Genomic DNA, 14579 nt, shown 5'->3' on the forward strand with positions numbered 1-14579 from the left:
CATAGTGTGCACGTAACACAATCAACTAGGCCTTGTTTAGTTCCCAAAAAATTTTGTAAAACTTTTCAGATTTCCTGTCACATCGAATCTTTAGACGTATGTATAGAGTATTAAATATAGATGAAAATAAAAACTAATTACACAGTTTGGTCGGAATTGACGAGATGAATCTTTTGAGCCTAGTTAGGCCTTGTTTAGTTCCTCGCCGAAATGTTTTCAGGACACTGTAGCACTTTCGTTTGTTTGTGGTAATTATTGTCCAATTATGGACTAACTAAGCTCAAAAGATTCATCTCGTAAATTTCGACCAAACTGTGCAATTAGTTTTTATTTTCGTTTATATTTAATACTCCATGCATACGTCTAAAGATTTGATGTGACGGAGAATCTTGAAAATTTTTTGGATTTTGGGTGGAAGTAAACAAAGCTTTAGTCTATAATTAGACAATATTTATTAAATACAAACGAAAGTGCTACTATTCACATTTTACAAAAATTTTGGAAGTAAGGCCCTAGTACAAGTAAAGGATGACGCGTGAGCATGTAGTGTCTGTGAAACCTGTGCCATATATATATATTATTCAATTCAAATTCAATGGTCATTTTTTCGAGCCGACCCAGGAAGTTTATCTTCAGACCGACATTAAGAGTGTTGCAACGGGGTCTGAAATTGCTAGTACTACATAATAACCTTAGAGTTAGTTTTTAGCCTAGAACTAGTCCTGAACTAGCTCTAGCCGAAAACGTGTTTGGATGCAAGAGTTAGAATGACAATAAATACGATTATCTAATCATTTGACTCATTTAAACCATCTTTCTATCCGGATTTGGCGTGGCATACTCTCGTGTGGCCTCCTTCCGTTCACAAATGACAGAAATAAATTATTTTTACAAATCAAGTATTTTATTGAGTTGCATGCACCGACCAGTTCAACCTAAAAGCTTAAACTGATTGGGAGAGGTGGGCAATTCACTTATATTCCAACACTCCCCCTCACGTTGAGGGGCAATTCACTTATATTCAAACAATCCCCCTCACGTGGAGGCTCCCTCAGGCCTCAAATATGGAATAGGAGCGAGCAACAATTATTTTATTTTAATTACGCTAACCAGGATTCGAACTCGAGACCTCTGGCTTTGATACCATATTGAGTTGCATGCACCGACCAGTTCAATCCAAATGCTTAAGCTGATGGAAAGAGGTGGGCAATTCACTTATATTCCAACACTCATATTGAGTTGCATGTACCGACCAGTTCAACTCAAAAGCTTAAGCTGATGGGGAGAGGTAGGCAATTCACTTATATTCCAACACATCTAAATCACAATAAATTTTAATTTGTCCATACAAATGAGATGTCTCACACAAACTTACAAGTCCTTAGTCAAGCTAAACAAAAAAATTACACTCCATAAAACAAAGCATGAGCTAACTCATCACAGACGACTGTGAGCACCACGAGTAGTCGCCCGAGCCATCTCCGTCCATGGCGAAGTTCTCCTATACAGAACAGGCGAATATTAGTACTTGCATAGATCGGCTTGTCCCCGCTATCGCGATGGTGATGCCGGCCACCGCTGACACCAACACCGACAACGGCTAGGTAGGCAAGTAGGGTGGGCGAGCAGGGCGCCAACGGCCATGGAGGACACACGGGGAGGGCGAGCAGGAGGGCGTGACCGACAATTAACCTCGGTGGTGGATTGGTGCGGCGCGGCACCACAGTCGCCAAGAAGAGTATAAGTCGCGAGTTCACAATCTCCACGCATGAAGAGGATGATCCCGTGCGGCCTGAGTTGGAAAAAAAGAATTGCTATGGGTCACACTAGAATTAGTCCAAATAATAACTCCTTTGAGAGGATAGATTTCTTTAGGTGGGCTAGTTGCAAAAAACTAGCTCTAGCCCTTCTGTTTGGTTATTTTTGAGCTAGTTGAGTGTAAACTAGCTTTAGGCCTTAGATCTAAGGAGGGCCAATCGCGCTACAAAACCCAAAAAGCTAAACGATCACTGACACTCTCTATCCTTTACATCCTCATGTATAGGTAGCGTTTTAGTTTTTATTTTTTCTTTTTCTAACTTGCTTTCTTCTCTTGTAGCTATCGATTTGGAGAGGTCCGTTGCGGACGCCCTCAGCAGTAGGCAGTAGTGCGCATATCAGCTGGTTCAACAAGTCGATTGGCAGGTAGATTTCTGATTATTGGTCACCTTTGACCATGCATGACCGCCATGGATGGGGCCACTTCCATGATATGGCCACCTGCCCACCTGCCCTTTTCCATATCTTTGGCATCTCTTCCTTTGCTCGTCTAGCTATCTATTTTTCCCGAGTCCTTATGGTTGGGAACGAACATGCATATACACAATTTTTTCCTTCGCTTTTTGCAACACTTTGATACCAGATTTAATAATGAATATGAAAGCATGGATGGATCCCAACTGAAACCACGTACTAGTATATCACTACAAACGCATGAATTGATTAATTGCGCATCCATGCATATGCATATCCATCTCTGCAGCAACCAGAATCATGTTGCATTCAATGCAATGCAGATCGATACATAACATACACATTGTTGCTTCCATCACACTTGTTTAATAATCTTTCAACTTGCAGTATATCAGACCAAATGGGCATGCTACTGGTACAACTTGCGGATTGGCCCTACATATCATATATATGTTATGAATGATCAATAATAAATGTCACTTGGATCGTTCAGAGACTAGCTCACCGATCGATCCATATCATCACACACAGAAAACAACCACCTCGGCATATAAATATAAATATAAATATAAACTACTATAGTTCGCGGATGGCCACTGGTTGAGATTCTCGAATGAAGTCAACAAACCAACAGGACTGTAAATAATTGGGCCTTCTCTTGCTGATTGTACCATATATTTAATTAACAAGCTCGACCTGTTGGGCGTTGCAGTGCAGTAGGTTTTTTTTTACAACAATTGCAGTGCAAGAGTTGTTCTATTTTTAGAACAGTGTATAGCCATATGATGTGTTGCTAATTGTTGTATTGGGCTAAGTAGCAAAAAAACGACTAGGCCAGGTTAATTAGAAGGCTGCCTAGGCCGGTTTTGCTATTGTCCATCTGAAATAAAAAGCACGGTTGTAGAAGCTGGTTGGCTCGGTTGAAATAAAAAGCTAGGAAACATGTTGATTTCAATGTGGGTTTTTGTTTCCTAGGGAATAAGATCTATTCTCCTCTATCTTATACACTATATGAGAGGCTCATCGTAGATTGAGGCGGCTAAAGGCAACATTACATTTTAACAGAAGCAACCACAAAGTCCCTTCACCAGAAAAAAGGTTTTGGCTGTCACGTCTACTATATATGTATGGGCAGAAGTGATCATATAGCAGAAACCTGGCCTGCAATGCACGTGGAGGAAGATGGTAATCCTACTAGCAGTAGCGGCTCATGATCCCACTCGATCTCCAGAAGCCCTACTCGAGCAATTGATTGATTACGATCGTGCGTGCATCGGCGACTTTAAGCAAGGGAGCTACTCCTACTCTAGATGAGCTATTATATTTTCAACGTCTATCATCAGTCACCATCTATCATAAATCAGAAATATATAAGGTCGTATTTGGTTGTAGTGATTAAAGTTTAATAGGTATTATAGCACATTTATAACTATGGCCTTGTTTAGTTTCCAAAATTTTTGGGTTTTTAGTACTGTAGCACTTTTATTTTTATTTGATAATTATTGTCCAATCATGGACTAACTAGGCTCAAAAGATTTATCTCGTGATTTACAGGCAAACTATATAATTAGTTTTTATTTTTGAATATATTTAATGTCTCATGCTAAGATTCGATGTTACGGAGAATCTTGAAAAGTTAGGGTTTTAAGGTGAACTAAACAAGGCGTATAGCAATGAGTATCCAATCATGGACTAATTAGACTTAAAAAATTATCTTGCAAATTATTCTCTAACTGTGTTTTTAGTTTTATAAATAGTTTATATTTAATACTTTATGTATGTGTCTAAATATTCGATCTCATAAAGAGTAAAATTTAATAAGAGAAACCAAACAGTCACTGCTGCATGATCGGGCATTAGCACCGGTCGGGAACGGCCTGTTGCCCCGGTTCCCGAGCCGGTGCTGCCCTTCCGGGACTAAAGGCCCACCCTTTAGTCCCGGTTCGGGCAACCGGGGCTAAAGCCCCCCTTTAACACCGGTTGGTAATACCAACCGGTGTTGGTGGGGCCTGCCAGGGATGCCACGTTGCAGGACCCTTTAACACCGGTTGGTATTACCAACCGGTGTTAAAGGGTTTCTTTTTCTTTTTTTTTTGGTTTACTTCTTCGGTTCTGTTTATTGTTTATATATAATATATAATAATAGGTTTTTCAATACATGTTTTGCTGATACAATAATATATTTATATTACACGCATATTAAGCATATATAAATGAAAATTATAGGCTTAGCGGAATAATTAAGCTTTGCCTATAATAAAATGAATAGACCACATCAAAAATTAAATAGATATGTAAAAAGCTTTATATATATATAGTTTTATATGTACAAAATTCGTAACACATATATACATAGAGTTTTTTCTTCCAATGTCTACAAACGATACAAATGATCATCGTTGTTTGGAATAAGAGTTTCGTTGTCGTTGAAGTGAAACTCGCCGTTTGGATTGATCACTTGGTCGCGGAGAAATCCTGCTATCGTCTCTTGGATAGCTTTGATTCGGTCTTGTTGTAGGACCTTTTCTCTCAGCCATTCCGTCTTTAATTTGAAATAAATTAAAAAGGTATTAGTTATCTAAGTTATTCAATATAATTTAGGAGATAATGAAAAGAGACATGTAACATACTCTGAGCGTCTCTGTGGGTGTTTGATTGACTTGTGCCATCATGAATTTGCACACGTAATATGCACATAGATTGTTCCCCCCTTCTTGTCTTAAACACCACTGTACGATATATATATAAAAATATTCACGACCACGACAATAAGAAGGCTAAAAGTTAGCGAAAGTTTGTTAGCTAGTAGAACTTACTTGTGGATGTATTATGTTAAGCGGCGCTTTACATCCACTGAGATGTTCACGGTCAATGAATCTTTCCCAAACCCTATACACAGCCATTGTGGATCGTGAACTAATAATTACAGAGTCATATTATGATATTTTTGTAGCTGAGATCGACATTACGTACCTTTGAATAATGTTTACCATTTGTTGATAATTTTCTTGTGGTTTTCTCATTGAGTCAAAGATTATCAACCGGTTCTTGGGAATTTCAATGACCATGAGTATCCAGTGAAAGCTGTTTACACACACATATATATAGTCAGTCCTATAATGTAAAATAAAATATGCATGCACTTATTAACTATATAACTCACTCGAAGTTGAAGGGGAAGAGTATTTTTTATTTTTCTTTTTGGTTCACAAAGAACCTCATAAGATTGGTGCAGACTTCTATCTCATGATCTGCTGTCCACACTGCCTGCGGAGCTTTGAAAACAATATAAGGGTCAACGAACCCAATACTATTGTCATTTCTCATTCTGAGCTCTCTCATTTGGTGCCTGCATATATACATACAAATCCTAAGTGTGTAAGGATTATATACATGTAATTAAAGAAGTTAGAAGTATAATAAAAAGAAAAAAATACTTACAGACAAAAGCAGCTGACAAGAGATTTGTCAAGAGCGTCGAGGTGGCATAATTGGTGCAATTCTTCGAACTGCACGTATATGAGGTCATCTCTACGAAAGTAGTGATGTTGTCTAATACGAACAGAAATCCAATTCTCTCCCCTTTTAGACGCCTCAATGCACCATTTGTTTATTGCAAACATTTGTGTGCCGAGCTCGTGTAAACGCTTAGGGTCTAATAGACTCCTGCCCGGTTCATATCTTGCCCTCCATTGATCAACTACCTCGGCTTTTTCAAATGTTTGGCATCCAAGAATGACGGCAATTTCTTTCATATTTAAACTGCTCTGTCCAAAGTAACGCTCAAGTGAGTCTAGCTCAGACAACGCTAAGGATTTCTTTGGCATCAAGTCTTCATTTGAGCCGTATTGATTTGGCACAATCAAAGGGGGCACCGGTTTTGATACTTCTCCGAGCTGTGGGACCCCCTTTCCTACTCTCTTCTTAGTAGGCTGTGAAGACTTGACCAGAGACCGCTCATAGTCCGAAAGTGCTGGCTTTTTCTGAGCTTCGCGTTGCTTCTTTTGATGGTCCGCCACCTTCTGCCTCAGTTCCGATGGGTTCACATAAAAATACGGCTTTTCTGGGTTAAGCCGTTTTTTCCTATCCTTCTTTATTTTATCAAAAAATTGTTGGACCTCAGCTTTGGATGTAGCAATTACCTCCTCTTCACTCTTTTCGTAAGGTAATTTTTCTGGCGTCTTAGCTCTCTTTGCTGAGGCAGCCTTCTTTGGAGGTGGGATCGATGACTTCGGTCCTTTTTGGGCGTACCGCTTCTTACTACCTCGCTTTGGAGGCGAGGGAACCGACCGTGCACTCTTTGGAGAGGGCGGTGCAGGCGGTGGAGGTGGTGGGGCCGATCTTTTTGGCGTTGGAGAACGCGGTGGAGGAGTTGGAGACCTTGGTGGAGGAGTTGGAGACCTCGGTGGAGGAGGTGGAGGTGGTGGTGGGGTCGGTGTGGCCACCGCAGGTGTTGGAGGAGATCCAGCATTGTCACCGCCCGCAGCACTATGATGCGCTGGGGAGAGAACTGGACTTAGGTTCGAGGAGTCCCTGCAAAGAAAACAATTACAAGTTTTGTGAGCAAACTTGTTTTTAATTTCAATACATAATAAATAATATAAGAAGTAAAATCACACACAAACCTATGCTGAGGAATAATTATGAAGCGCTTGCGCCAACAAATAAATGCCTTCTCAGCTTCACCTAAGGTCTTCTCTCCGTCTCCCCCTTCTATGTCTAGTGGCACATTGCCACAACCTTTCTCAACCCTATCAACCGAGACGCTAGCATATCCACCAGGTACTGGTCGATTATGGATTCTTGGAGTTCTCGTTCGGTCGATAGGGTTGACAACAGCGATAGCCACCTTTTTGGTGGCATTCCCATCTGGTACATGCAGCTCATAGGTAGTAAAAGCCTCTGTGACATCATCCACGGGGAAGTGTAGCTTCGTGTCATCCTGAATGGTTGGTACTTCCGTGGATGCGCAGCTGCTTTTCAACTGGCCTGGGGGGCTAACATTGACCTCAGGCTGTGATGTACCTTGCCCTTTCGTCATTTGACTAAGTGCTGCTTGCACTTGCCTTGGAATCTCTGCCTGCATCCATTCTTCACGAGCTTTCTCGCGCTCTTGTGACTGCAGAACAAAAGCTTCCAGGCCTCATCCTTCTTTCTCTGGCGGCTTTTGTAGGTATCTTGATCGGCTTGGAATTATTGCAGCCACGGAACTGCCCCATAGCCTCTCGTACGCCCACCGTGCTCAGGATTTTCAAGCGCATAGGTGAGTTCATCCTTCTCCCTGTTAGGCCTGAACTCACCAGACTGAACCGCCTCTCGTGCACGGACTAGTCTCTCTGCTGCTCTAGAGATTTCTTGGCCCCAAACTAGCGCCCCGGTGTCTGGGTCCACGCTTCCCCCATGACCGTAGAACCAATGCTTGGAGCGCTCGCTCCAATTCTTTGCTATTGTCTCGGGTGTGACCCCCCTAGCAAGCATCTCGTGTTCCATTCGGTCCCACTTGGGAACATCACTCTTATAACCACCTGATCCCATATGATGGTGGTATGTCTTTTTACTGGCATTCTCTTTGTTTCTATTGGCTCGTTCCTCGCCCTCTTCTGATGTTTTGTACTGCACAAAGTCATCCCAGAAGGCCCTCAGCTTTACATATTGCTTGAGGTTGAAATTTGGAGTCTCGTTTTTCTTGACATATTTATTTTACAAAGACTTCTTCCAATTCTGGAAGAGTACTGCCATCTTCTTCATAGTCCAGTCATAAATTCGCACCTTCAACTCTTCATCGTTGGTGTCGAAGGTGAAAACGTCTGTGACGGCTTTCCAAACTAACTCCTTGTCACGATCAGAGACAAAACTGATCTCAGGAGCACCTCGCTTCTCTCTCCATTCACGAGCACTGATCGGTATTTGATCTCTCACAAGATATCCACAGTGACTAACATATTTATTTGCATGCTCACCAAGTGGTCTGCCTGTAGCTATCTCAAACTCAGAGATTACATAGCGGCCCTCCAACGGCTTCTTTGGCCCTCGTGGAGGTACGCTTCTCCCCGTAGAGGTCGATCCAGAAGGCTACACGTAGATATAGAAACAAAAATACTAAATTAATAACCAAGTAAGTCTAAAACCTAATGTAAGAGATGCATTAATTATATATATTTACATTTACATACCTCGCCAGTAGGATGGCCCTCTTGTTGCTTAGTAGGATGGCCCTCTTGTTGCTCAGTAGGATTGCCTTGCATGATATCGTGGTAATCAATAAAGTACTGACTACCGTCGTCGATTATATTTTGAATGACATCTTCCATATATTCAGGATCATCATGAGCGCGGTCAGCCATTTCTATGTCTGCAATCATACATATATATATATATATATTTCTATATAAGATAAAAAATACACTAGAATAATACAAGTGCTAGAGTGCTTCAAACTAAAAAGTAATACTAAAATTTCATAACAATTGAAAACACTACAATTCATAATATACTAGAATAACATACTAAAAAGTCTTTTAAGCCAAGTAATATACTAGAATAATATACTAAAATATAATACTAAAAAATAATACTATAATAATAGTATAAACTAATAATATATGTTTTAAGCCAAGTAATACACTTGCACATAGAATAATGTACTAAAAAATTAATACTACTACAAATTGATACAAGAATAATATAAGTGCATATATATACATAATAAGAAATACACTAGAATAATATAAGTGCTAGAGTGCTCCAAACTAAAAAGTAATACTAAAAAATAATATGGACAATAACACTAGAATAATATACTAGCACACAATATATTTCATAACAATTCAAAACACTAGCACACAATATATTTCATAACAATTCAAAACACTACAATTCATAATATACTAGAATAACATACTAAAAAGTCTTTTAAGCCAAGTAATATACTAGAATAATATACTAAAATATAATACTAAAAAATAATACTAAAATAATAGTATAAACTAATAGTCTATGTTTTAAGCCAAGTAATACACTTGCACATAGAATAATGTACTAAAAAATTAATACTACTACAAAATGATACAAGAATAATATAAGTGCATATATATACATAATAATACAAAATAATAGTATATAAACTGTTCAGTATGAAATATAAGTGCATATATAATGATACAAAATAATAGTACATAATTAAGTGCATATAAAATAATAGTATATATACATAATGATACAAAATAATAATATAAAATAATGATACAAGAACAAAATGATACAAAAATAATAGTATATATATATACATACATACACATACATATATATATATAAACTGTTGGTATTCATATATATCTATACAATTCATATATACAATTTTAGTCTATACATATAAACTGTTTTGACATTCATCCATATATATATATATACACACGATCGATCGATGAAGAAATATACGTAGGATCTGGTGGAGAGCCGCTGCAGCGGCGCTGGAGATGAACGGCGGCGCTGGGGAGACAAACGGGCGGCGCTGGAGATGGCGGCGGCGGCGCTGGAGACGAGCGGCGGCGCTGGGGAGACGAACGGGCGGCGCTGGACGACGGCGGCGCGGAGGTCTCTGCTCGACGAAGACGAAGACGAAGGGAACTGCCCAGATCCAGGGCGCCGGCGGCTTGTATAGGGGCGGACCCTTTAGCACCGGCCCATAGTAGGAACCGGTGCTAAAGGGTCCTGCGCGCGCTAGGGCGGGCTCCGGAAATTTTCAGAACCCTTTAGCACCGGTTCCTACTATGGGCCGGTGCTAAAGGCCTATTTTTTTAGTTTAGGGTTTTTCAATTGTTTTATATATACAGTTTATATTATAAATTGTATAGTAAATTAAATATTTTGCATAATATTTTTTAAACAGTGACATATATTGTAATTTGTTTTAATGTACACATGAAAATTTTTAAACTTAAATATCTTATTGTATTTTTATAATTTGCAATGATTTTGTAAGAAATGTTTAGTATTTTGTTAATGCAAAAATATATTATTCTAATAAATTTACAAAAACTATATCCAATGAACTGGAAATTTATTTTCACATCATATTGACGTAAAACTTTTTATTTTTGTTATTTATTACTAGGAATGCTAGTTGGGTATAATTTTCATCAAATAAAAAATCATATAAAAATATATATCTTGATGAACACACTCTTTGACCGAACCCTAGATTGTCCCAAATGGAAAAGTCATGAATACAAAGTTTGCTACACTCATCAAGTTCTACATTTTGTCTAATGGTCAACTTTTAATTTGGAAAAGTTTGAACCACTAAATTTTGAATTTTCATAGAACTCATAGCCACGCAGCGGTTTCGGAACCCTAGATGGTCTCGAATGTAAAAGTCATGAATACCAATATTGTTCCACTCATCAAAATCTACATTTCATATATAGACCATTTTTGCATTTGACAAAGTTTTGGGAAGCTGTAGTTGAAAATCCACAATTGTCACATATAGTTTCATATAGTTTGTGTGAGATTCAAGATTTGGTGGGTATTGTTAACTTAGACTTTCTCAAATAGAAAAGTTGTGTATATAAAAAGTTTAGATCTTGATGATATCTAACAACTTGGTATTCAAAAGTTTTTTATTTGAAGTAATTTAGTTTGTCATTTGACCAAGTTTGACCAAAACCCGTCTTGGATTTTATAGAAATGTAATTAGGATTGGCTCAAAATTATCCAAATGGAAAAATGGACAATATATAAAATATAGATCTTGATGATCTCTAACAACTTTGTATTCAAACTTTTTTCATTTGAAGTCATCAAATGGGCCATTTGACCAAGTTTGACCAAAGTCAAAGCATTGGTTTTTACAAACACACCCTTTGACCGAACCCTAGATTGTCCCAAATGGAAAAGTCATGAATACAAAGATTGCTACACTCATCAAGTTCTACATTTTGTCTAATGGTCAACTTTTCATTTGGAAAAGTTTGAACCACTGAATTTTGAATTTTCATAGAACTCATAGCCACGCAGCGGTTTCGGAACCCTAGATGGTCTCGAATGGAAAAGTCATGAATACCAATATTGTTACACTCATCAAAATCTACATTTCATATATAGACCATTTTTGCATTTGACAAAGTTTTGGTTATGATCCTTGGTTATGATCCTGCCGTAACCATGGAGTATCCTCATTGTTTAACAGAATGCTTGGGTCTTTGTTGACTAGGAAGGGCGAAATTCGATCATCCCTTTCGTAATCGCCTGACATGTCTGACTTGTCCTCAATTCCGACAATGTTTCTTTTCCCAGAAAGGACAATGTGGCGCTTTGGCTCATTGATGATTGAGTGGTCATCATTTTTTCCTCTCTTTGGTTTCGTAGACATATCTTTGACATAGAACACCTGACTCACGTCTGCAGCAAGGACGAATGGTTCGTCTTTGAACGCACTATTGTTAAGGTCCACGGTTGTCATCCCATACTCCTTGTCGACTGTTACCCCACCTCCGGTCATCTTCACCCATTGGCACCGGAACAAAGGAACTTTAAAATTAGCTGCATAGACTAGTTCCCATATGTCTTCTATGCGTCCATAATATGTTTGTCTGTTCCCATTTGGATCTGTGGCATCCACGCGTATACCACTATTTTGGTTGGTGCTCCTTTTATCTTGGCCAACTGTGTAAAATGTGTTACCATTTATCTCGTACCCTTTGTATGTGAGGACATGCCATGATGGTTGCCTGGCCAACAAATATAGCTGCTCATCAATGTTTTCATCACCTTGACATTTTTTGCGCAACCAATCGCCAAAAGTTTCCATGTGCTGACGCATTATCCAAGCTTCATTCTTCCCGGGCCACTGGGACCGTAGGAAATCTTTGTGTACCTCAACATATGGTTCCACCAATGAGGAGTTCTGGAGAACTGTGTAGTGTGCTTTATTGAAGTAATCGTCTCCCGTACCAATATATGTTTTCTTCCCAAGTGTTCCCTTTCCGCTGAGTCTGCCCTCGTGTCGAGATTCAGGAATGCCAATTGGGTCAAGGTCTGGAATAAAGTCAACACAGAACTCTATGACCTCCTTTGTTCCGTAGCCCTTGGCAATGCTTCCTTCTGGCCGGGAACGACTATGGACATATTTCTTTAGGACACCCATGAATCTCTCAAAGGGGAACATGTTGTGTAGGAACACAGGACCGAGAATACGAATCTCTTTGACCAGATGAACTAGGAGGTGTGTCATGATATCAAAGAAGGATGGAGGGAACACCAACTCAAAGCTGACGAGACATTGAACGACATCATTTTGTAGAGTAGCTAGTTGCTCTGGATTGATTGCCTTCTGAGAAATTGCATTGAGGAATGCACATAGCTTTACGGTGGCTAGACGTACGTGTGGAGGTAGAATTCCTCTTAAAACGACCGGCAGCAATTGCGTCATTAGAACATGACAGTCATGGGACTTCAAGTTCAGGAATTTCTTCTCTGGCACATTAATTATTCATTTGATATTGGAGGAGAATCCAGATGGGACCTTGATGCTGCTAAGACATTCAAACATGCTTTCCTTCTCTTCTTTGCTCAGAGTGTAGCTAGCAGGGCTTAAGTAATGACGTCCATCATCTGTCTTTTCTGGATGCAGGTTGTCTCGTTCTTTCACGCGCTGCAAGTCTTGTCGTGCTTCAAGTGAATCCTTAGACTTCCCGTAGACACCCATGAATCCGAGCAAGTTCACACAAAGATTCTTTGTCAGGTGCATCACGTCGATCGCGTTGCGGACCTCTAGGACATTCCAGTAAGGTAGCTCCCAAAATATGGATTTCTTCTTCCACATGGGTACGTGTCCCTTAGCATCCTTGGGAATAGGTTCGCTGCCTCGTCCCTTTCCAAATACCAATTTTATATCCTTGACCATTTCGAGTACATCATCCCCGGTTCGATTGAGAGGTTTGGTCTGGTGGTCTGCCTTGCCTTTAAAATGCTTGCCTTTCTTTCGTACTAGGTGGTTCACAGGAAGAAACCGACGGTGGCCAAGGTACACGACCTTTCGACATTTTTTCAAAAATACACAGTCAAGGTCTTCATAACAATGTGTGCATGCATTATATCCCTTGTTTGACTGGCCTGAAAGATTACTCAGAGCTGGCCAATCATTGATTGTTACAAACAGCAATGCTCGCAGGTCAAAGTGCTCTTGTTTGTACTCATCCCACACGCGAACTCCTGGTTTGCTCTATAAAAGTTGAAATTCCTCAACTAATGGCCTTAGGTAGACATCTATGTCATTGCCAGGTTGCTTCGGTCCTTGGATAAGCACCGGCATCATAATAAACTTCCGCTTCATGCATAGCCATGGAGGAAGATTGTAGATACATAGAGTAACTGGCCAAGTGCTGTGACTACTGCTCTGCTCACCGAAAGGATTCATACCATCTGTACTTAAGGCGAACCGCAAGTTTCTAGCATCATCTGCAAAATCTGGGAATTCTCTGTCTATCGCTCTCCACTGGGATCCATCGGCAGGGTGTCTCAGCATATTGTCTATCTTACGGTCTTCTTTATGCCACCGCAACAACTTTGCATTGTCCTTATTTCTGAACAGACGTTTTAATCGTGGTATTATAGGAGCATACCACATAACTTTGGCTGGAATTTTCTTTCTATGACGTTCTTCACCCTCAACATCACCAGGATCATCTCGTCTAATCTTATACCGTGATGCCTTACATACTAGACATGCATCCAAATTCTCGTATTCCTCCCCACGGTAGAGGATGCAGTCATTAGGACATGCGTGTATCTTCTGGATTTCTAATCCCAAAGGACAGACAACCTGTTTTGCTTCATACGTAGTGGTGGGCAATTCGTTGTCTTTCGGAAGCATCTTTTTTATGATCTTCAATAACTGTCCAAATGCCTTGTCAGATGTACCATTCTTTGCCTTCAATTGCAGCAATTCTAGTGTGGTACCCAGCTTTTTTTACCCCTCTTCAGCGGTGGGATATAGCGATTTCCTGTGGTCCTCTAGCATGCGCTCGAACTTGGCTTTCTCTTTATCACTTTCACATTCTCTTTGTGCATCACGGATGGCATCACCAAAAGCATCATCGCCCCGATCATCTTCTGCCGCCACCTCTTCTTCATTATCTCCCCCCATTGCAACATCATTGAAGCCACCGTACTGAGCAATAATATTGGCATGGTCCAATTCTTCTTCTTCTTCTTCACCTTCATCCATTATAATCCCGCTTTCTCCATGTTTGGTCCAACAAATGTAGTTTGGTACGAAACCTGACTTTAATAAGTGTGAATGAAGAGTTCTTGAGTTAGAATATTCTGTCAAATTCTTGCACACG

Source organism: Sorghum bicolor, chromosome 6 (genome assembly GCF_000003195.3).
Source record: "Sorghum bicolor cultivar BTx623 chromosome 6, Sorghum_bicolor_NCBIv3, whole genome shotgun sequence".
NCBI lineage: Eukaryota > Viridiplantae > Streptophyta > Magnoliopsida > Poales > Poaceae > Sorghum > Sorghum bicolor.